This window comes from Humulus lupulus, chromosome 2 (genome assembly GCF_963169125.1).
Source record: "Humulus lupulus chromosome 2, drHumLupu1.1, whole genome shotgun sequence".
NCBI classification, from domain to species: Eukaryota; Viridiplantae; Streptophyta; class Magnoliopsida; order Rosales; family Cannabaceae; genus Humulus; species Humulus lupulus.
Window position 1 is genome coordinate 30,033,180 of NC_084794.1, and position 23,312 is coordinate 30,056,491.

Below are 23,312 nucleotides of genomic sequence, written 5' to 3' on the forward strand. Positions count from 1 at the left end.
ACAATCAGATTAGTATGCATCCTCCTGACGAGGATCACACCAGCTTTCGGACCGATACAGGGTTGTACTGTTATAAAGTAATGCCCTTCGGACTAAAAAATGCAGGTGCGACTTACCAGCAATTGGTTAACCACATGTTTAAGGAGTTGATAGGAGTAAACATGGAGGTATATGTGGACGACATGCTGGTAAAGTCAAAAAAAGAAGAAGGACATGTGAAGGATTTATAAGAATGTTTCGATGTGTTGAACAAGTACCAAATGAAATTAAATCCTCTCAAATGTTCCTTCGAAGTCGGATCAGGGAAATTCTTGGGGTTCATTGTTAATTCAAGAGGGATCGAGGCCAGCCCCGACAAGATAAGAGCTCTGATCGACATGAAATCGCCAGAGAAGATCAAGGATGTGCAAAGTTTAACTGGAAGAATTGTCGCACTAAGTAGACTCATTTCCAAGTCGACGAATAAATGCGTCCCTTTCTTTAATCTACTTAGAGGCAACAAGAAGTTCGAATGGACAGGAGACTACGAGCAAGCTTTATAGGCTTTAAAAGCCCATATGGCACAACCTCCTATTTTGTCAAAGCCTATCGAAGGAGAAACTTTGTTCATCTACCTGGCGATCACCGAAGTCGCTGCTAGTGCGGTAGTGGTACGAGAAGAAGAAGGCATACAAAAGGCGGTTTACTATGTAAGCAAGAGGCTAATCAGAGCAAAGTTGAGGTATCCTCCCATCGAGAGGTTAGCCTATTGTTTAATCTTGGCCTCAAGGAAACTACGTCCTTACTTCCAAGCCCATCCCATTACAGTTTTAACTGACCAGCCCCTTCGGAAAGTTCTGCAAAAGCCTGAGGCAGCTGGACGTTTATTAAAATGGGCAGTCGAACTCGGGCAGTTCGATATTACATATTCATCGCGAGCAGCAGTAAAAGGACAAGTCATTGCTGATCTTATTTCCGAATTCACTGAGCTCCCAGACAACGAACAGTGCGAAGAGTCTAGCGCGCCTGAGCCCCAGGATAAAACTCCCTCGTGGAAGTTATTCACAGATGGATCGTCCAACGAATCTCACGCAGGAGCGGAAGTGATATTGATAACGCCGGAAGGGCATCGATTTCACTGCGCTATTAGGTTCGACTTCACTGCGTCAAATATTGAAGCCGAATATGAAGCACTCCTCGCTGGGTTAAGATTGGAAAAAGACATGAGTATAAAGGTGCTGGATATTTACAGTGATTCACAGCTGGTAGTGAATCAGGTCCTAGGGGAATATCAAGCACGAGGCCTTAAAATGGTGGCCTACTTAAATAAAACTAAAGATCTGTTGGCTCAGTTTGAGAAGTATACCCTCCAGAAAATACCTCGGGATCAGAATTCGAACGCATATGCCTTAGCCAAACTCGCAAGCGCGAAAGTGAAAGAAAGAAAATTCAACGTCGGAGACCTAGTACTACGACGAGTTTTCTTAAACACTTGCGACCCAACTGCTGGAGTGCTCGGTCTAAACTGGGAAGGACCTTACCAGGTTGAGGAAGTCCTTCATCCAGGCACTTACAAGCTTGCACGCTTAAATGGAAATCCCGTTCCACGCTATTGGAACGGAGAACACCTGCGCAAGTATTACCATAAACAGCCCTTCTTAAAGGACTAGCTTGTATTAATTTTTACTTTTTACAAGTTTCGAAAAAGGGTTAACCACGTTGTATGGCTAATCGCTTATAAGTGTAAGATCTTTTTAGATCACTCGTAAAGACATGTTTAGTCCATTTTTAATACGAGATTATAAGGGACACTGCGCAGCCAGTCATTCTTGCCAACCTTTGTAAATTTATTTTTACAAGTATTTGTTCATTACGTGTGTTGTTTTGCTGTATTATAAGTGTTACGTTTCCTACCGAGAAGTGATGTTCGCACAGGTCATGGTCAAGGCAAGTGACCAAGGACCTAAAGCTCCTCAATCACTTGGGGGGCATATAAGGTACATCGATAGCAAAGCATATCAAAAGGTATGTAAACACATGAACAAAATGAGTGAAAGCATGCTACGGTACTTAGAGTATTTTTCAAATTTTATATTTTGCTAAATCAAGCCAAAGTACTATGCTAAGTTCGGTCATGCGAACATATGTTATAATAGATAAAAATATTATAATGTCAAAAGGCATTATTTTACACCACGAGCAGTACTGCTTGGATTTAATTGTTTAAAGTAAAAGGAAAGTTTGCTGCCCATGCAGCAAATTTAAAAATAAAAATTTAGTCTTTACATCACGACCAGTGGGTCGTGTAATTAAAGAAAAGAAAAAGAATAAAAAGTTTAAGGAGCATTAGGAGTAGGAGGGTCTTGCTCTGCATTCTGGCTGGTCGCATCCTCGACAACTCCTCCTTCCTTCGCGCCTGCAGCTGGCTGGATACTTGGGGAAGCAAGGACTCTGGCTCTTTCTTCTTCTGCAGCCAATCGAACAGTGCAGCGAGCTAACTCAGCGTTCCTGGCATCCTCTGGAAGGTAGTTGAAGTTAGCACTCTGGTTGTGTTTCCAAAAGTCATAGAAACACCGAAGTGTCGCATTCTTGTATCTCTCCAGATCTTTAGCATTGGTGAGCTTCAGCTGCTTCACTTGGCTCTCAAGAACAGCTATGGTCTTGTCCTTAGCAAGATGCTCCTCCTTAAGTCTCTTGACTTCACGATATTGGATTCAACTGGACTCCTGATAATCGTCCCTCTGCTTCTTCAAAGCTGCCTGAGAAGCTTCACTCTCCGCCAGCTTTGCCACCAAAGCATCCTTCTGCTAGGTGACCACCTCCAACTCCCCAGCGTGCCTGGCTTCTGCAGCCTGAAGCTCCTCGATGGCTTTCGCCTGAAACTCCTCGACGACCTTTGCCCGAGCCTGCTCGATGGTAGCAGTGGCACGGGTACGAGCAACAGTTATCGTCAGCATGGCCTGCAGTCAAGGAATAAAAGTTAGACTATATTACAAGAAGGAAAGGTAAAATCCAAGAAGAAGAATACTTACACTAGCTACTTTGTTAAGAGCCCTGTTAAGGATTTGATCGACCCCCATGCTCTCAGCTTCAGCCATTGCCTCCCTGCAATGGTCATGCTTCAAGATATGAGCAAGGCAATCTTTAGCTGATCGCAGGGAGCGGTTCGAGAGTTTGGTCTCGGGAAGTTATGCTTGCAGGCTCTGTTCCCTTCGGGCCGCAGGCAGAGGGTTGGCAGCAGGAGCAGTCTCCTTTTCTGCAGGAGCCGAAGGCTGGGCAGAAGGTTGGCCAGTAGGTCCGTCCTTGGAAGGATCATCTGTTTGGCCCTTCTTGGCCAGGGGTGCATGGCTTGATTCGCCATTATGCCTCCTAGCTGATTTCCGTCAAACCAGGGGGACCTCTTCTTCCTCCTGGGTCTGATACAGATCGAAAACGTTGGGGGAAGCCATCTGTGCAGATAAAGAAAAACATGTAGACAGTAAGACAAAGGTAGATAAAAAATCATGGCAAATAAAAAAATAGGTCACAAAGTTTAATACCCGAGCTACAACTACTGGTTGCTATACTACTGACTCTATTAGTCATACACTCACTATCTGGCACGAAGAAGTTTGGCCCTAGATTTGGAGTATACGTAAAATTGCCGTCCCCGTCAAACAAGTGACAGGGAATTGGCAAGCTATTTAAAAGTAAGATAACAATACTGTTTTCGTCTGAGGATTCATCCAGGTCTATGACAGACTCTGTTGCCTTTTTTTTCCCCTTGCCTTGGGGCGTAGAAGGCCTCTTTGCTGAAGGGATGCTAGTGGGTTCCCTGATCGTAACCCCCGTTGGACTCCTTCAGGGAGGAGACGCCGGAGGTTGCTGCTCGGGATCCCCCTCGGCCATGGCATCTGCCACCACGGGTCCTCTTGTTTCATGGAGAGGAGCCAGGAGGCCAGATAACCTCAGATTTTCATCAGTGACCAGGGACTTAACGCTTTTTTCAGCGTCTGCCATCCGGGCCAGTGCGTTGGACCTCAACACCATGTCTGGTGTTGGGTTCGGACGTAACCATGGTCCTGAAAGGCACAATATACTTTAGAGAAGTACAAAAGAGTGTGATAAGGAAAAGTATCGACCAGTTACCTCCTTGAGCGAAGGCCAGGTTGTTCGTAGTCATATCTGGCGTGAGGAAGTACTCTCTATTGTACTGCCCCACGTTGGAAATGTAAGTAGTCTCACTCAGGAACGTTCGGTTTGTTTCCTAGTGACAAAGATGAAAGAAGCCCGTCCCATATTGTTGAGGGTTGGACTTAAGGTCAAAAAGGAAGTTGACCTCATGAGGAGTGGGTTCTGGCCATTTTTTGAGTTTATAAAGGATATAGAGTGCGGCCAGCATTCTATATCCGTTTGGGGTAATTTGAAAGGGGGCAACACCAAAGTAGTTGGCCACCCCCTGGTAGAAAGGATGTAGAGGGAGGATAGCCCCCACCTCTATGTGATATCTAGACCAAGCGCTATAGACGCCCCCAGGCAGGTTAGCTCTTTGGTCAGCAACAGGGATTGTGAGATTAACCCCAGTAAGGGGATACTTCCAACGATAATTGGCAATCATCCAGGGAGTTACCTAGCTGGTAGGAGAGAGATACCAATCGACATCAGGAAGGTTTTGATGCCGAGGACGAGCCCTAACTTGAATACGAGGGTCTGGGGCAGCATTTTCTCGACCACTGGTCGAGGGAACCCTAGCCTACGAATCAGGCTGGGCAGGAGAATTTGGATTGTTTTCAGGGTTTGGTTTTTTCTTGCCTGGAGACTTAGAATGGGCCATTTGAGGTGGTGATGGTTAAGGTCTAGAAGAAACTCTAGAAAATGGAATCTCGTGAACTCGGTCGATTGGTTGTTCTTCGCCTTCAAGCAGCTGTCTAAGAAGATCGTCGTCGATGGGCCGCTCACCTCCCCACAAATCTAGCATTAAAATCTACAAACAGAAGAATGGGGAGGTGAGGAAGAAGAATTTTGAAAGTTTTTTTTTTAGAATAACGCTGGTCGAGTATAAAAGTTAAGGTTTTATACAACAACATTCTAACAAAAAACTAAATTTTTCGCACGAACAGTTTGAGAAACAGATCAAAAAGTGAAAGCAAAAAGTTTTTTTAAAAAGCTTTTTCAACTCCTTTTAGGGCGAGAAAAACTTGGTTTTTAAACTGGCATAAAAATCGAATTTTTACTTCGGTTTTATGTCCTCAAGTTGTGATCTCTACTATCAAACTAACTCATGACTCCTTAACGACAGAAGAAATATCACCCACAAAACCCCCTACTGACATGCATCTCAACCCAGAAACAAATGAACTCAGCAGTCAATCCACAGAAGCATGCACGACAAAAATATAGAGCATAAAAATTCTGAGACTTACCAGAAAAAAAGATCGTGGAGATTGGAGAGAGTTTTCGAAGGTCGGAGAACTCACGGACTGAATCTTGAAACGCTGAAAGACGATCTCCAGAAGAAAATGGAAGCTCTGATTTTAGGGTTTCTTGAAAGAGTAATAGCTTGCGTAAAAAGAAAAAGAAGACTTTGGAGAGACTATATATATTCTTGTCCGTTGCATTAAAAGGGAGTAATCATCATTTTCCTCTTTTTCGAAGCATTGGGAATGGTGATAGCCGTCGAAAGGTTACTTGGGAGCCAAAAAGCCATGATTAGACAATGGTAGGTTACTTTTCCCAAGATTGCACGTATTATTCTGACAGGTTTGGTGGGGTAACCGAAGGGTCGTTTCCTTAAAAGTTTATTTATTGCTCGTAATAAATAAACTTGGGGGGGCCAAATGTTATCCAAAACACAGGCACGGATGACGTGGCAAGTGATGTCTGGACACGTGGCTGACACCTGGCAGAATTCTGTTAGAGTATCGACCACTTATAAGCATAAGCAGTTGAGCTTTTCCTACAACCAACGTGGACATACATTCCGCATAATTCAAGATAATTTTATAAAGATCTTAGTCAATCCCGAGATTGTCTCCAATAATTCCTGATTATCCGATTAATTAGGAAAGAATATCTGTAACAAATTAATGTAATCTTCCTTGAGCCTATAAATAGAGAAAGATAGGTCAAGGAAAGGACTTTTGGGCTTTCTAATGATCTGAGATTAAAGTTTTACGAGTGTATTAGAGCTATCATATTTGATATATTGTTTTGCTCTTCAGAGGTTGGTGAAACTCATTGAACCCTAGTTCTTTGATCACTCCTTTGAGCTATTATATCAATAACAGTTCAAGTGGACGTAGGTTATTACCAGATTCTGGGACCGAGCCACTATAAATTCCTGTGTGTTTTATTGTTTTTGTCATCATTCTCATTTCAACATATATGTCCGAATCAAGCATTTCTGACTCCGTGTTAGTTGACCAAAATCAGGGTCAACAAGGTTATATCATAATTAAAGAGTTGCTAAATCTGGATTGATTAATTGTGATGTGAATGAGCATGATAAATGTGAATTATGTGTTAAATCTAAAATGGTAAATACACATTTTCCAAGTGTTGATAGATGTTCAAACTTGCTTGATTTAATACTTAGTGATTTATTTGAATTAAATGGCATGTTGACTAGAGGAGCAAATATATACTTCATAACTTTTATAGATGATTGCTCTAGGTATACTTATGTGTATTTACTTAAGAGTAAGGATGATACATTTAATGCATTTAAAATCTATAAAGTTGAAGTAGAAAATCAATTGGAAAGGAAAATAACGACTCTTAGAAGTGATAGTGGAGGTGAATACTTTTCAAATGATTTCAATATGCTTTGTGAACAACATGACATTATACATGAATACACTATTGAGATCGGTTAAATATAATGGTTAAGATGTTTACACGTTGAGGTGCAAAAATACATAACGATTTTCACTTAAGGAGAAGTGAAAACATGAGATTGTGTAGAAGGCATCTAAAAGTGACTTTTATGGGTCTAAAGTGATACAATGAGGTATCCAAACATTACCAAAAAGTTTGGTAGCATTTGGAGCAATTTTAGGACCATTAGATGAGTTCAAATTCGGAGGGAGTGGTGATGCGTTGCCCCTTAAGTGGCGTAGCTTCGCCAAAATTCTAAGGGCTTCAAAAGCCCTAGCAGGCGATGCATCGCTTGGGTTGTCTTTCAGGGTCGTACAGTTTACGTAAAATGCCCCAAATGATGTGTATTAAATACTCTAATCCTATTGGATAGACTAATAATGATGCCTAAACTATAAATATGGGTTATTAGAGTTGAAAAGACTTGATCAAACTTTCCAACTCTCTCTAGCTTTCCATGACCAAAGTTTTCTCCAAGAAACTCATCAATCTTTGCTTGACTTGCATGAGTTTTAAGGCTTGTTAAATCCAAAATCTCATCCTACTTAGTTGAAGCTTCAAGGAATAAGGTAAGGCTTGGAATAGAGATTTTGGACAACATTATTCTTATTGTGTATATGCCTTAGAAGTTCCCCAAGTTTGAAGATTCAAGTTTCTCTAAATCAAAGGTTATATCTATATAACTTTAACTTTGTTTTATGTTACTCTATCGTGTTTTCATTGTTAGTATTAATGATTAAATATTTCTAAGTTCTTCTAGTCATCATTTAATCATTTAGTTTCTTATATTCAAGATTAACATTCATACCCTGAACATGTTTCTTTGATTATCAAGAATTGCATTCATACTTTGAATTTGGATCTTGATTAAAATCTAGGGTTTGGAATATTGCATTATTCTCATTATTCATTGTTGATTTGCAAAGTGTAAAGCCATATATTCCCAACATGCACTGCACCATACACTCCACAAAAAAATGGGATAGCTGAAAAAAAGAATAGGACTTATCTTCAGATGATTAACTTTGTGCTTTTACATGCTAAATTGTGTTATAATTTGTGGGGTGAAGCTTTGCTTGCTTCAAATTCCTATGAAAAAGAACAATGTGTCTCCATATGAGTTATGGAAAGGGAATAAGCCTAACTTATGCTATCTTAAAGTGTGGGGATGTCTTGCTTATTGCAAGAGCACAGAGCCTAAAGAGCGCAAGTTGGGTCCAAGGGTCATTAAGTGTGCATTTGTTGGCTATGCCTCAAATAGCAAGGCCTATAGGATATTAGAATTTGATTCTAATGTGATAATTGAATCAAGAGAAGGGAAGTTCTTTGAGAACATGTTATATTGTCATAGCAACTCTCAAGAATCCACAAGTGTTGGAGAATCTCGTGAAGAGAAAGATCCAAAGGTTGATGAGCAACCAATATTGCATTGGAGAAGCAAAATGCTTAAAGAGTTGTGATCAAATGAGACATGTTCTCAAATAGAGATACTCCATAGTAAACTTGAAGAAGTCACATGGAAATCTCCTATGACTCTTCAAGTTAAGGATGATCCCAAAACCTACCAAGAAGCAATGTCTTCGAGAGACTTCGCTTTTTGGAAGGAAGCAGTAAATGATGAGATAGACTCAATTATGTCAAACCACACATGAGAATTGGTAGAACTTTCACAAGGTTCAAAACCAATTGGGTGCAAGTGGGTATTTTAGAAGAAATAGCACACCGATGGTACATAAAACCTCAAAAGCTAGATGAGTAGCTAAAGGGTTTAAACAAAAGGAAGGAATCGATTAATTTGACATATATGCACCAGTTGCTAGGAAAACCACAATAAGAGTTTTTTTTACCTTATCATCAATATATAACCTTTATGTAAATGAAATGGATGTCAAAATGACATTCCTAAATGGAGATCTCGATGAGGAGATAAATATGGAATAACCAGAGGGTTTTGTTCTAAGGTGAAATGAACATAAAGTGTGTAAGCTTGTTAAATATTTATATGGATTAAAACAAGCATCGAAATAAGGGAAAGAGAAGCCACATTTTTGGATGGGTTTAGACACAATAATGTGGACAAGTGCTTATACTCTAAGACTTGTGATGACTATATCAACTTGTATGTCTATATATTGATGATTATTGATTTTTAGTAATGAGATGAGAGACATAATAGAAACAAAGAGGTTTCTATCTTCCACTTTCAAGATGAAGGACCTTGGAGAGGTTGATACCATCTTGGGTATAAAAGTGAGAAGAAATAGTCGGGGTTATGCCTTAAGTCAAGTTCACTTTTTCGAGAAAGTTAACTTGACAAGTTTAGTCATCTCAAAATCAAGGAAGTGAATATACCATTTGATTCAAGCATAAAGCTTGAAAAGAATAATGGTAGAGCGATGGCTCAACTTGAGTATGCAAGTGCATTAGGAAGTCTAATGTACGTCGCTCATTGTACAAGAGCAGATATTGCATATGCGGTTAGTAAACTAAGAAGGTTTACTAGCAATTCAAGCATGGATCATTGGAAGTGTAGCGTCCCAGAATTTTACTTAGCTAGATAGTAGCAGCAGTAGTAGTAGTAGCTTTATTTTTCATGGATATTGGTCAAAGTCGGGATTTAGTTAGAAACTCGTAGAAATAGTTATAGATTTTATAAGTTTAACATATGGTTTAGAAATATTAATTTTATCATAAGGTTTGATTAATGAATATAGTCCTAGAAATATTAATTATTATAACCTAAGGTTTAGATAGAATAATTAAGAACGTGACACTTGTCATATGTATGATTATTAAGAATTTAAGCATTTTGGATGAATAAATTAATAATAGATGAATCTAGAAGCTCTAGAACCTTCAAGCATCTGTTAGGATCACGTTTTACTCAGTCAAAATGGTTTAAACAAATTCAATTATGATGAAAGTGTGCAAAAACGTGTTTAAAATATCAGCGTATGCCGATATATCGCAGCTATAGGGGTCAATATGTCGCCTATGTTTGATACGGAAAACACGTCGACTTCGCATGAACAAAACCACGGACCCTCGGTATAATGGTAGGGGCCATATATCGCCTACCCTAGGCGATATATTGACTCCACAACCCATTTTTGAATTTTCATAGAATTCTAAACTAGAAACAACCCTCAACAACTTTGATTGGTTCCTGAACATCTTTGACCGATTTCTGGGCATCTGTTTAGCAGATAATTCAAATTTATTCAATTTTTAATAATTTATTTATTCATTTTTAAAGGAGTTAGTTTCACTCCTTGAACTCTATAAATAGAACCCTTCACTCAGCCATTTTATTCATCATTCAAGCACAGTTCAGAGCCTTCAAGCTGCTAAGATTATTCTAGTGAGAAACACTAGGGTTTTGGGGTTAAAGCTTTCAAATCTAAAGCTTTTATAAACACTTGGGAAGTAAGTTTTTGTGTGATTTCGGTGTTCGAGGTATAAATCGAGGTTTTAAAGATATCCAAGGTATTCATTATCTTCAGGTTTAGTTCACTATAGTTTCTATTATTCTTTCATTTTTCTTCAAATCCTAACTTGTGATAGTGACTTTTGGTTAGGTGTTCAATTTCTTTGAAACATAAAGTTTTTGGTAAGTTCTTATCCCAATGGTTTAGATTTTCTTTTCATGTTATTTCCTTTAGGAAACTTATGGTTTCTATATGCTTGGTTTTAGGTGTTTCAATCCCGCTATTGTCTCCAATATTCCGGTTTTTGGTAAGGAAAATTAGGTAGTTTAGTATTATGACCTAGTTTATATAGTTTATGATATAGTTTATGTTTGTATGACCTAACATTTCAGGATCAATAAAAGGGTAAGTGTGTCTGGACCTAAGGTGTCCAATGATGTATGACGGACTATGTCCGATAGGCTCAGTTGCCAAAACTTTATGACGGACCTAAGTGATGTCCGGGGCTTAATTGCCACCCCTGTATAAACACTTATCTTTTTATTATTTCTGACTTGTTATTATGACCTATAGTTATGATTGTGACTTATGACTTATGACCTATGATTTATGATCTATGACTTATAATTTATGGCTATGACTTAGATTATGATTTATGATATGATTTAGGTTATGATATGACCTAGGGATTATTGTTGTATGATTAGTATAAATAAGTTTTGGTATGACTTTTGTGAAATGTATGATATGTTTTAATATATGATTATATGACTAGCTTTTGTTTGTATTTTCCTTACTGGGCTTAGAAGCTCACCCCTTATGATGTTGTTGTGCAGAAAATTGATGATAGAAAGGCCAGTGGCGAGTGGGACCTAGGAGCTTCGTGATGTACTCGTGGGGACCATATAGTCGAGGAAGATCAAGCAGGCCTATTTTTATTAAAGCATGTTTATTTTAAATTTTTATTTAAATGTTGCTCATTTTTATGTTAAAGACAGTTATTTTATTTTTTGTAAAACCATGGATCCATATATTTATTTTCAATTTTTTATTCAATAAAAGAGTACTATTTATGAATTATGATTCAACGTTGTGTTCTCGATAATCAATGAGAAATTAGGGCGTTACAGGAAGGTAGGTGAGAGAGTTCTAGGGTACCTAGAGAGGACCATGAAACTAAGCCTCCAATATTGAAAGCTTCTAAGATACTTGAGGGATATTCTAATGCAAGTTGGATATCGATTGTAGGAGATAATCTCTCCACAGCCGGCTAAGCGTTTATGCTCGGAGGAGGAGCAATTTCTTTAGGTTCAAATAAACAAACATGTATTTTACACTCAACCATGGAGGCTGAGTTTATAGCTTTAGCGGCAACTGACGAAGAGGCCAAGTGACTTAGGGGTCTCATGTTTGATATCCCAATATCCGCGAATGAGGCATTGACAATTTCGATCCATTGTGATAGTCAAGCCACATTAGCTAGAGCTATAATGGCATATATAATGGGAAGTCTAGACATATAAGTCTAAGACAAGAGTATGTGAGATAATTGATTCAAGATGGACTCATATCGATCTCATATGTTAAGACAAGTGAGAACTTGGCGAATCCATTTATAAAACCTATTGCGAATAGGTTAGTAAATTCCACTTCAGAATGGATGGAGCTAAAACTCCTAGAATAAGATATTCACCAATGATGGCAACCCAACTCCAAACTTGTGAACATCAAGGGCAAGAGTTCAATGGGTAAGAACAAGTCATTGATATGTGAATAGTTTCAACACTAACATAATCATGAGTTCCATTCAAGGATGGTTAGTGGCGGTTGCTACCGAGTGAGGATTAAGCTTAGGGCTTTTAATGAAGCTCAGTTGTGTGCAACATACATCTCTAAAGGTAGCAAAGATGTTGCAAGAACTTCACCTATATGTGAACTTAGAGGTGGTACCGCCTATCATTGGAGTTTCTCCCCGGAAAGTTCATGAAATGGATGAGCACATGTCCATATGAGTGCTAAGCGAGAAAAGTTGGAAAATGAATGGTCAAGTGGTGTGTGAGGTGTTACCGATCTTATCACTAAGGAGTACTTAGTTAAATCTTTAAGACACCAATGACTTTGACAAGGATTTGTAATATTTTCACTAAGGTAAAGTTCAAATCGAAAGATAATTTATTTTATGCACCAATATTGCATGAGCTAAGAAGAGATGATTATATTTAATCAAGGGGGGAATGTTGAGATTGGATAAATATAATGATTAAGATGTTTACACAATGAGGTGCAAAACACTTAAAAAATTTCACTTAAGTTGAAGTGAAAACATGAGATTGTTTAGTATACATCTAAAAGTGAATTTTATGGGTCTAAAGTGATACAATGAGGCATCTATACATTCCCAAAAAGTTTGGAGGCTTTTGGAGACATTTTTGGTTTATGCTCGGGGTGTTAAGACAGAGGCATATGTGTTGCGTTGCCAATGGGAGGTGACGCATTGCCTAAAAGTGACAATGAAGAAGAACCCCCAGCAGGTGATGCATCACCACCTAGAGGTAACACATCGCTTGGGTGGTCTGTATGTGATCGTATAGATGCATGACTTAGCTCAAAATGATGTGTTTAAAAGCTATAATCCTATTGGTTAGACTTAATGACAATTCCTACACTATATATAAGGGTCATTAGAGTTGAAAAGCCTTGATCACACTTTTCAATTCTCTCTCTCTCTAGCTCTCAAAGAACATTCATTTTCTCCAAGAAACTCATCAAGCATTGCTTGACTTGTATGAGTTTGAGGGCTTGTTTAATCCCACATGTCATTCCACTTTGTTGAAGCTTCATGCAATAAGGGAAGGCTTAGAAAATAGATTTTGGCAAAAAAATATACTTATTGTGTATAAGCCTTAGATGTTCCCCAAGTTTGAAGATTCTAGTTGCTCAAAGTAAGGTTATATCTCTCTAACACTTAATTTTGTAATTGTGTTCTTCCATTGTGTTTTACTTCTTTAAATTGTGTTCATTTTTGTTAGTTTTGATGATTATATGATTCTAGATCCATGTTATAATCATTTAATCTTTAAATATCAAGATTTGCATTCATACTTTGAATTAGAATCTTGATTAGCATCTAGGGTTTGTAATATTGAATTATTCCCACTATTCATTTGTTAATTTAGAAAGTGTAAAGCCCTAAATTTCCAACAGGTTTTTAGAAGGATTGTAGCCTTTAGGCATTTTCATATAAACTTCTTCATTTAAATCTCCATGCAAGAATACATTATTGATATCCAATTGATGAAGATACCATTGGTTTATGGCAGCAAGAGCTAAGAGATTTTTGAGAGTGTTAAACTTAGCTACATGAGCATAAGTTTCAAGGTAATCAATTCCTTGTTGTGTGTATCCTTTAGCAACTAAGCATGATTTTTACCGTTCAATAGGGCCCTCAGGTTGATATTTGATTTTGTAAACTCGTTTGTTACCTATGGCTTTATGACCAGGTGGAAAGGTGGTTATAGAACAAGTTTTGTTGGCCTCGAATGCTTGGATTTCATTCTACATTGCTTGTTGCCACTCAGATTGAGAAGTAGCTGCCAAATAGTTTGAGGGTTCAGAAATGGTGTTGGCAGCAAGTATTTGTTGGGGTTTTATGCCCTAATTAAAACCCAAATTCTTTGTAATCTCATTTTATTATCAATAAAAGAATAGAAATCATTTTTTGACTTGGTCAATCACTTTGCTCACATGTTTTATTTTCATGATTATTTATTTAATATAAACTTCTATTAAATCCCGAGCATATAGCTAATCTTATTTATAGTGACGTAATCACAGTGGAATATAAATATGATTATATGTTCAAAAATAAGTTAGTCCTAAGATTAGTCAGTGCACCGGATTTACACTGACTTGCCAATCTACGATATGATCTACTTACACATTACAGTGTTATGTTCTTTCCCGAACATTAGCAAAGTAGATAAGATCGGATGTATTTGTTACATCGGACAGGACCGATATTGACAGTTGATAAGATAAGTAAACATACCGTTATTATCTATTCTAGTCGTATCATATAGTTAACCATAGGTCAATTCAATCTCAATTCTGAGTGGTTAGTATTCAAACTGATTGTATTATTTGAGTTCTTTGACTTGTTCGTTACCAGCTTACCCTACGGACTAGCCCATACTTACATCTTGGGAACTCGGTAGTATAATTGAGTGGGAGTGTTAATCATAGATATGAACATCTATAGCTTCTGATGAAGAAGTGAAACGATGGTTTCCTTTTAGTTTGGTTCAAGGTGTTAAATGATAGAGATCTCATTTCAGTAATTAAATTAGTTTACTGAAATATCATTTACAAGGAACTAAGTGTTTTAAGGATAAAATACAATGAGGGGTAAAACGGTATTTTAGTCCTATCTCATTGTAGACCGTCTATAGAGGATTGAGTGAAAATTATGGTTGTAACAATGGATAATTAATAGCGTATCTATATTTGTTATAGAGCGTTCTATGAATTCAAGAGTGCAATTCCAAGTCTATAGTGGAGTCACGATGAATTAATAAGTTAGTAAATTTATTTGTTAGATTTATGATAACTTATTGGAGCTTGATTTCATAGGCCCATGGTCCCCATTGTACCTTGGATAAAATCATCTAGATAGTCTCAATTAATTGATTTAATCATCAATTAGAATTATCAAAGTTGACCAGGTCAATTTTGGATAGTTTCACAGAGTTGTGTAATTTTGAGAAGAAAAGAGAAATTATGGCAGATTTATTAATTAAGATAAATTGGTATCTAAATTAATAAATAAATTTAAATCAAGGTTCAAATTATAAATAATTAATTTGATAAAGGATTTAAATAATTATTTAATTAATTAAATCAATAGAAAATAATACAGGCCTTGATTTTAAGTCCAATGGGCTTATAATCAAATGGGAAATTTCACGGGCCTATAGCCTATGATAATTTCGACCTAGGGCTTCAAAATGGCTGTTATTTTATTGATTTTTTAATTAAATTAAATGGCCTAATTGAGTCTATAAAAGGAGTGCTTATAGAGAAGTTAAAACAAGGGTTTTTGATAAGTCAGATTTTCTGATAGTTTTATATTCTCTCTAAACACAAGTCCTTTTCTAAGCCTCTTTGTATTTTCTCTTCTTCTCTCTATATCTATCTCATGTGTTGAGAATTGCCCACACTAGTCTAGGTGGTTCTAAGGATACATTGGAAGATCGTGAAGAAAATAGAAGATCGGTTCAGTTTCTTGATAATACTCTGCGACAGAGAGGATACAAGAGTTAGAGAAACTGAAGGAAGGACTCTTAATTCCGCTGCGTATACTGTAAGTATTATATTGTTTGTTTCTCTTTGAATTCAATTTATAAACATGTTTTAGGCTATCTCGTATTAATTTGTTTAATATCAGATATACATGAAAATAAATAAAGATCCTGTATAAGTTTTTCTAACAACTGGCCTCAGAGACTTTGGTAATCTTTATTTTCATGCATGAACATGTTTAAAATTGGATTTTTTGATATGTTTGAATAATTGGATGGTTTTTCATGTTTTTATGAACATATTGATTTTATGTGAATTTTTACAATTTTTAGGTTATTTTGTTGTGTTTTCTATGCTATTAATTTTTAAATATGCTTTATTTTGTGTAAAACATGGTAAAAATTAATTAGAAAATGGTTTTGGTTTGAAAAATTGCTTAAAAAAAATTTTGGAAAATTTTTGGCCTGGCTGCCCATGCGCGCGCGCACGCCCGCGCGCCTCCGCGCGCCTCCGAACGCCACCCGCGCACGCGCACACCAGCCACCATCGATGAACAGTACCCCGTGAACAGTGCCACGGGTACTATTCATCAATTTTTAATTTTTTTTTTTAATTTTTTTTTTTTTGAAAAATAAATAAAATTAAAATTGTGAAAATTTATTATGTATAATCAAAACTAAAAATATCTTTTTTGTTTTATCATTTAAATTTTTTAAAATAAAGATATTTTTGTTAGTTGATTTTAATAATTAGATATTTTCTACAAAGAATCAAATTCAAATTTAAAATTAGACTAACAACTTAATTTTAAATCTTTTAATATATTAAAATATTAGAATTATGATATCAGATATTTAAGATATTTTCATTTAAATTCTTGATATTTTTATTAAATCTTTATTTGAAAATATAAATATCTTTTTATTCTATAGTTTTTAATATTTAAATTATTTAAAATTTAATATTGTTAGTTAGATATTTTTATGGATATTTGAATTTGTTTAACTATTTGAGATATTTTAGGCTTGTTATAACTATTTGTATTTTTTTTTTAAATGGTTAAAATATTAGATAATAGTTGTAACAACACAAGATATTTTTGGAAAATAGTTTAGATATTGATTTTAAAATTTAAAATTGGTTAAATTTATAAAAATATCATGTTTTTCAGCCAATTAATAAAATATTTTTTTTAATAAATGGGATTTAAATTAACTTTGGTTAATTGTTGATAAATCCTATTTAAATTAAATTAATATTTTTTTTTCAAATTAACCTAAAACCAAGTTGATTGTTGATAAATGAAATTTAAATTAACTATTGTTAATTGTTGATAAATTTCATTTAAATTGACTTATTTTTTGTAAAAATTTAATTAATTTGAATTTTTTTTGATAAATTCTAGATAATTAATTGTGGTATTTTTGCAAATGAAATAAATTGTGGTATTTTTGCATAAATTCATAGAATTGCTCATATAGTAACATGATTAGGCCCATCCAATTATAACATGTCTGTTTGCACTATATGTGGTATTTTTGCAATTGGGCTTAGATGCATATAGTGGCCCATATGTTTGTTAGATATATGGTATTTTGCCAAATAAAATATTCATAAAATGATAGGTTTTATTTGGGCCCATTAGAAAATGTAAAGTTTAAATTCCTCTCTTGTGGGTGATTCCACTTGTGAAGGCCCATTTGCTTTGCATGACTATAGTGGGCCTAATCAATTAATAACAATTAATAAAACGAAGGTTTAAATTCCTGTCTTTTGGACCTTGTATGGAAGATAGGGGGCCTTTGTAGTGGGAACGACATACTGGACCCAGCCCTCCTCCATACAAGCCCAATTGTTAAGGCCCATTTACCTGAGTTGGACTTAATTGTATAGGTTCATTATATTAGTTAAACCTAAATATTGATTAGCAACAAATTAATTCTAAATTAATTGAATTTGTTTCAATGTGACACTTTAGAATTTTTAAGAAATTATAGGAATTTGGTTTTAAAAATTTTAATCTGTTTAATTTTTTTTTGGAAAACCATAGTCATTAATTTTCTAAAAATAAATAATAAAAATACTAATTTTAATTTTCTAATGAGCTTATTTTAAGAATTTTATTCGATCTCCACCGTTGGTTTAACATAGTCAATAGCTTAATGGGGCCTCGAGGCGCTTTGATTCGTCCCCCTACGGAAGGTGTTCATTAGTTATTTTGACAAGGTTAGATTTCGAAAGATAGATAATTATAGGTCAAATTCTACTAGACTCACCCCTACGGTGACTACTAGGACTAAATCTATGATTATTGAAACCGTGGGTCTAGCTCATAAAATAAGAGATTTTGTTTTCTTATTTTGATCGAATAGTAGGTTGTTAATAATGGTGTCCATTATTAAATGAGTTTACAACTCTATTTAACTAGTGGTATTTTTGACTCTCGCCAACCGGGACAAGGATATCATAGATTAGTTAAAAACCTAAAGAAATAGAGATATGATTGTTTTTGGTATTTTTTCTCATATCTTCATATTTTTGGTATATGTTGTGCTATTTCTTGAAATTTGTGTGATTAGAAGTTTTATTGAGCAAATGTGATTGATTTCTACTTTATTGATAATTTGTAGTTTTAAGTTAAGTAGTGTCTACTCCCATCCTTTCTCAACTTTCGATGGAGAAACTCACCGGAGAAAACTTCCATAATTGGAAGCAAAATATCAACATAAAGTTGATTGGTGACAACTCCGAGTTCGTCATGATTGAGGAATCCCTAGAACGAGCATCGTCTCCGCACGTTCTTGATAGCATCGTAAATGCTTGGATAACACCGTCTCCACACGAACGTGATGGAACCATGAATTCTCGGATGGCACCGTGTCTGCACGTTCGTGATCAACTCAACTATGGTCTGACGCAACTCATGAACGAGCTTCAGATTATTGAACCTATCATGGGTGGACCTAGTAAAGGAGGTGAAAATAAGACCACTGATGTTGCTGCTCATCTAGCTAAGGCTGAAGCTAACCAAGCTTCGTCTTCGAAAGCTGGAAACAAGAGGAAAGGTGGACAAATAAACAACCCCAAGCCTGCAAAGGCTGCAAAGACGAGTGCACAACCACGTGCACAGACGCCTAAGGGGAAGAACATGAAAAACAAGAAAGGTAAAGATAAATGTTTTCACTGCAAAGAGAAGGGGCATTGGAAACGAGATTGCCCCAAGTTTCTAGCAGCTAAAAACAAAGGTAATGATTATAGTTCATTTATCTTGGAAACATGTGTTTTAGAGAATGATAACTCCGTTTGGATTATTGATTCTGGATCTACTAACCATGTTTGTAACTCTTTACAGCTTCTTGAATCGTGGGAGGAAGTGAACGAAGGCGGCTTAAAGCTTAGAGTTGGGAACGGAGCGTTCATTGCGGTCCAAGCTAGAGGAAGAGCTCGTCTGAAGTTCGGAAATAAATTTTTAATTTTAAAAGATGTATTTTTTATTCCGGATTTTAGTAGAAATTTAATTTCAGTTTCCATGTTGCAATTAGAACGATTTGTTATGACTTTCATAAGTTTTAATATATCTATTTCTTTCAATGGATCACAATTGTGTATTGCATGTTTGGAAAACGGGCTTTATATTCTGCGACCTAACGAACCCCTCGCTCTTAACAATGATTTATTCAAAGTAGCTAAACCTAGGACCAATAAACGTCAAAAGACCGACAACAATAATATGACGTATTTATGGCACTTGAGACTAGGTCACATTGGCTATGATAGGATTCAAAGACTTACAAAGGACGGACCTTTGAGGGAACTCACCTTAGGTGAATTACCTGTCTATGAATCTTGTCTAGAAGGCAAACTGACCAAGCGTCCATTCTCTGCAAAGGGTGATAGGGCCAAAGAACAACTTGGTCTTGTGCATTCAGATGTTTGTGGACCTTTGAATATACAAGCCAGGGGTGGTTTTGAGTATTTCGTCACTTTCATTGATGATTACTCTAGATACTCATGTCTTTACCTAATGCATAGGAAATCAGAAACATTTTCAAAGTTTCAGGAATTCCTAGCAATGGCTCAGAACCAATTAGGTAAAAGGTTAAAGATCTTGCGATCTGATAGGGGTGGAGAATATTTGGATATGCAGTTCCAAGATCATTTAACTGAACTTGGGATTTTATCACAACTTACTGCCCTAGGTACTCCGCAAAAAAAAAATGGTGTAGCGGAACGCCGAAACAGAACTTTATTGGAAATGGTTAGATGCATGCTTAGTTACTAAACTCTACCAACTTCGTTCTGGGGATATGCAATTGAAACCGCAAATGACATTCTCAATGTCGTGCCGTCAAAATCAATCCCCAAAACACCTTTAGAACGCTGGAATGGTCGTGAACCTAGTTTATGCCATTATAGAATCTGGGGGTGTCCCGCTCACGTCCTGAGGAAAAAGGAGGGAAAGCTAGAACCGCGAACTGAAGTTTGCATGTTTGTTGGCTATCCTAAAGGTACTCGGGGTGGACTTTTCTACAGTCATTCAGAAAATAAAGTGTTTACTTCTACAAATGCTACTTTTCTGGAAAATGACTATGTCTAGAACTTTAAACCTCGCAGCAAAGTAGTTTTAGAGGAGATGGTTAAAGAATTGACTCCAACCAATGTTCCATCGTCATCAACGCGTGTTGATGATGAAATATCCACTCTTCATGTACAACCGACGCAAGTCGATTTAAATGAAGAAAGTACCACTGTTCCAGAGCAAACAGTCACGGAGCCTCGTCGTAGTGGGGGGGTTTCTAGAAACCCAGTTCGCTATGGTTTGGATGGTGAAACCAATATGGTTGTTGGTGACACTAGTGATGATGATCCATTGTCTTTCAAACAGGCAATGGCTAGCCCTGAAAAGGAACTATGGCTTGAAGCCATGAAACAGGAAATGGAGTCTATGTACTCAAATTCCGTCTGGGATCTTGTGGAAGCACCTAGTGACTTTAGGGCCATTGGGTGCAAGTGGATCTACAAATTGAAACGAGGTGTTGATGGAAATATCGAGACTTATAAAGCTCGATTAGTGGCAAAGGGTTATACCCAAAGAGAAGGCGTGGACTATGAGGAAACTTTTAGTCCGGTAGCCATGCTCAAATCCATTCGCATCCTCCTATCCATAGCAGCCGCTCTCGACTATGAGATTTGGCAAATGGACGTCAAGACAGCTTTTCTTAATGGAAAGCTTGACGAGGTCATTTATATGGATCAGCCAGAAGGATTTAAAGTATCTGGACAAGAAGGAAAAGTTTGTAAGTTAAATAGGTCCATCTATGGACTTAAGCAAGCTTCTCGTTCCTGGAATCTTAGGTTTGATAAAATAATAAAACCTATGGCTTTGAAAAAAATATTGATGAGCCCTGTGTTTACCAACTAAAGGCAAATCAAATAGTGGTATTCCTAGTTCTTTATGTAGATGATATCTTACTCATTGGAAACAATGTTAAGAAATTATCAGATGTGAAGAATTGGCTGAGCACTCAATTCCAGATGAAGGATTTGGGTGAAGCAAGTTATGTTCTAGGTATCCAGATCATCAGGGATAGAAAGAACAAACTTTTAGCTCTATCTCAAGCAGCTTACATTGATAAAGTGCTTGAATGTTTCTCAATGACAAATTCCAAGAAAGGGCGTCTACCGTCCCGCCATGGAATTCATCTTTCAAAGAAGCAGTCTCCCCAGACTCCTGAAGAGGAAGATGCAATGAGAAAAGTTCCTTACGCATCTGCAGTTGGAAGTCTGATGTATGCCATGTTGTGTACTAGACCAGATATCTGCTATGCAGTGGGAGTAGTGAGCAGGTATCAGTCAAACCCAGGACCAGAACATTGGATAGCAGTTAAGCATATCCTGAAGTATTTGAGACGGACTAGGGATTATATGTTAGTCTACAAGGGTGGTGCTCTAAACCCTGTAGGCTACACCGATTCAGATTTTTAGACTGATGTCGATGACAGAAAGTCTACTTCTGGAATGGTGTTTACTCTTGGGGGTGGAGCTGTGATTTGGAGAAGCGTAAAGCAGTCTGCAATCTCAGATTCCACCATGGAGGCTGAGTACATAGCCGCGTCAGAAGCAGCTAAGGAAATAGTCTGGCTAAAGAAGTTCTATTCGGATCTTGGTGTTATTCCAGAAATGGATAAACCGCTTGTGTTGTTTTGTGACAATACAGGAGCGATAGCCAACTCAAAAGAACCTCGAAGTCAAAAGAGGAGTAAGCATATAGAAAGGAAGTATCACATTATTCGAGAATATGTGGCCAGGGGAGATGTGAAGGTTATGAAGATTGCAACTGAAGACAATCTTGCGGATCCGTTTACAAAGACACTACCAGAAGCTACATTTGATAAGCATATCAAGGAGATGGGATTAGTAGAATTAAGGCATTAGTTTCAATTAGTGCAAGTGGGAGTTTGTTGGGGTTTTATGCCCTAATTAAAACCCAAATTCTTTGTAATCTCATTTTATTATCAATAAAAGAATAGAAATCATTTTTTGACTTGGTCAATCACTTTGCTCACATGTTTTATTTTCATGATTATTTATTTAATATAAACTTCTATTAAATCCCGAGCATATAGCTAATCTTATTTATAGTGACGTAATCACAGTGGAATATAAATATGATTATATGTTCAAAAATAAGTTAGTCCTAAGATTAGTCAGTGCACCGGATTTACACTGACTTGCCAATCTACGATATGATCTACTTACACATTACAGTGTTATGTTCTTTCCAGAACATTAGCAAAGTAGATAAGATCGGATGTATTTGTTACATCGGACAGGACCGATATTGACAGTTGATAAGATAAGTAAACATACCGTTATTATCTATTCTAGTCATATCATATAGTTGACCATAGGTCAATTCAATTTCAATTCTGAGTGGTTAGTATTCTAACTGATTGTATTATTTGAGTTCTTTGACTTGTTCGTTACCAGCTTACCCTACGGACTAGCCCATACTTACATCTTGGGAACTCGGTAGTATAATTGAGTGGGAGTGTTAATCATAGATATGAACATCTATAGCTTCTGATGAAGAAGTGAAACGATGGTTTCCTTTTAGTTTGGTTCAAGGTGTTAAATGATAGAGATCTCATTTCAGTAATTAAATTAGTTTACTGAAATATCATTTACAAGGAACTAAGTGTTTTAAGGATAAAATACAATGAGGGGTAAAACGATATTTTAGTCCTATCTCATTGTAGACCGTCTATAGAGGATTGAGTGACAATTATGGTTGTAACAATGGATAATTAATAGCGTATCTATATTTGTTATAGAGCGTTCTATGAATTCAAGAGTGCAATTCCAAGTCTATAGTGGAGTCACAAGGAATTAATAAGTTAGTAAATTTATTTGTTAGATTTATGATAACTTATTGGAGCTTGATTTCATAGGCCCATGGTCCCCATTGTACCTTGGATAAAATCATCTAGATAGTCTCAATTAATTTATTTAATCATCAATTAGAATTATCAAAGTTGACCAGGTCAATTTTGGATAGTTTCACAGAGTTGTGTAATTTTGAGAAGAAAAGAGAAATTATGGCAGATTTATTAATTAAGATAAATTGGTATCTAAATTAATAAATAAATTTAAATCAAGGTTCAAATTATAAATAATTAATTTGATAAAGGATTTAAATAATTATTTAATTAATTAAATCAATAGAAAATAATACAGGCCTTGATTTTAAGT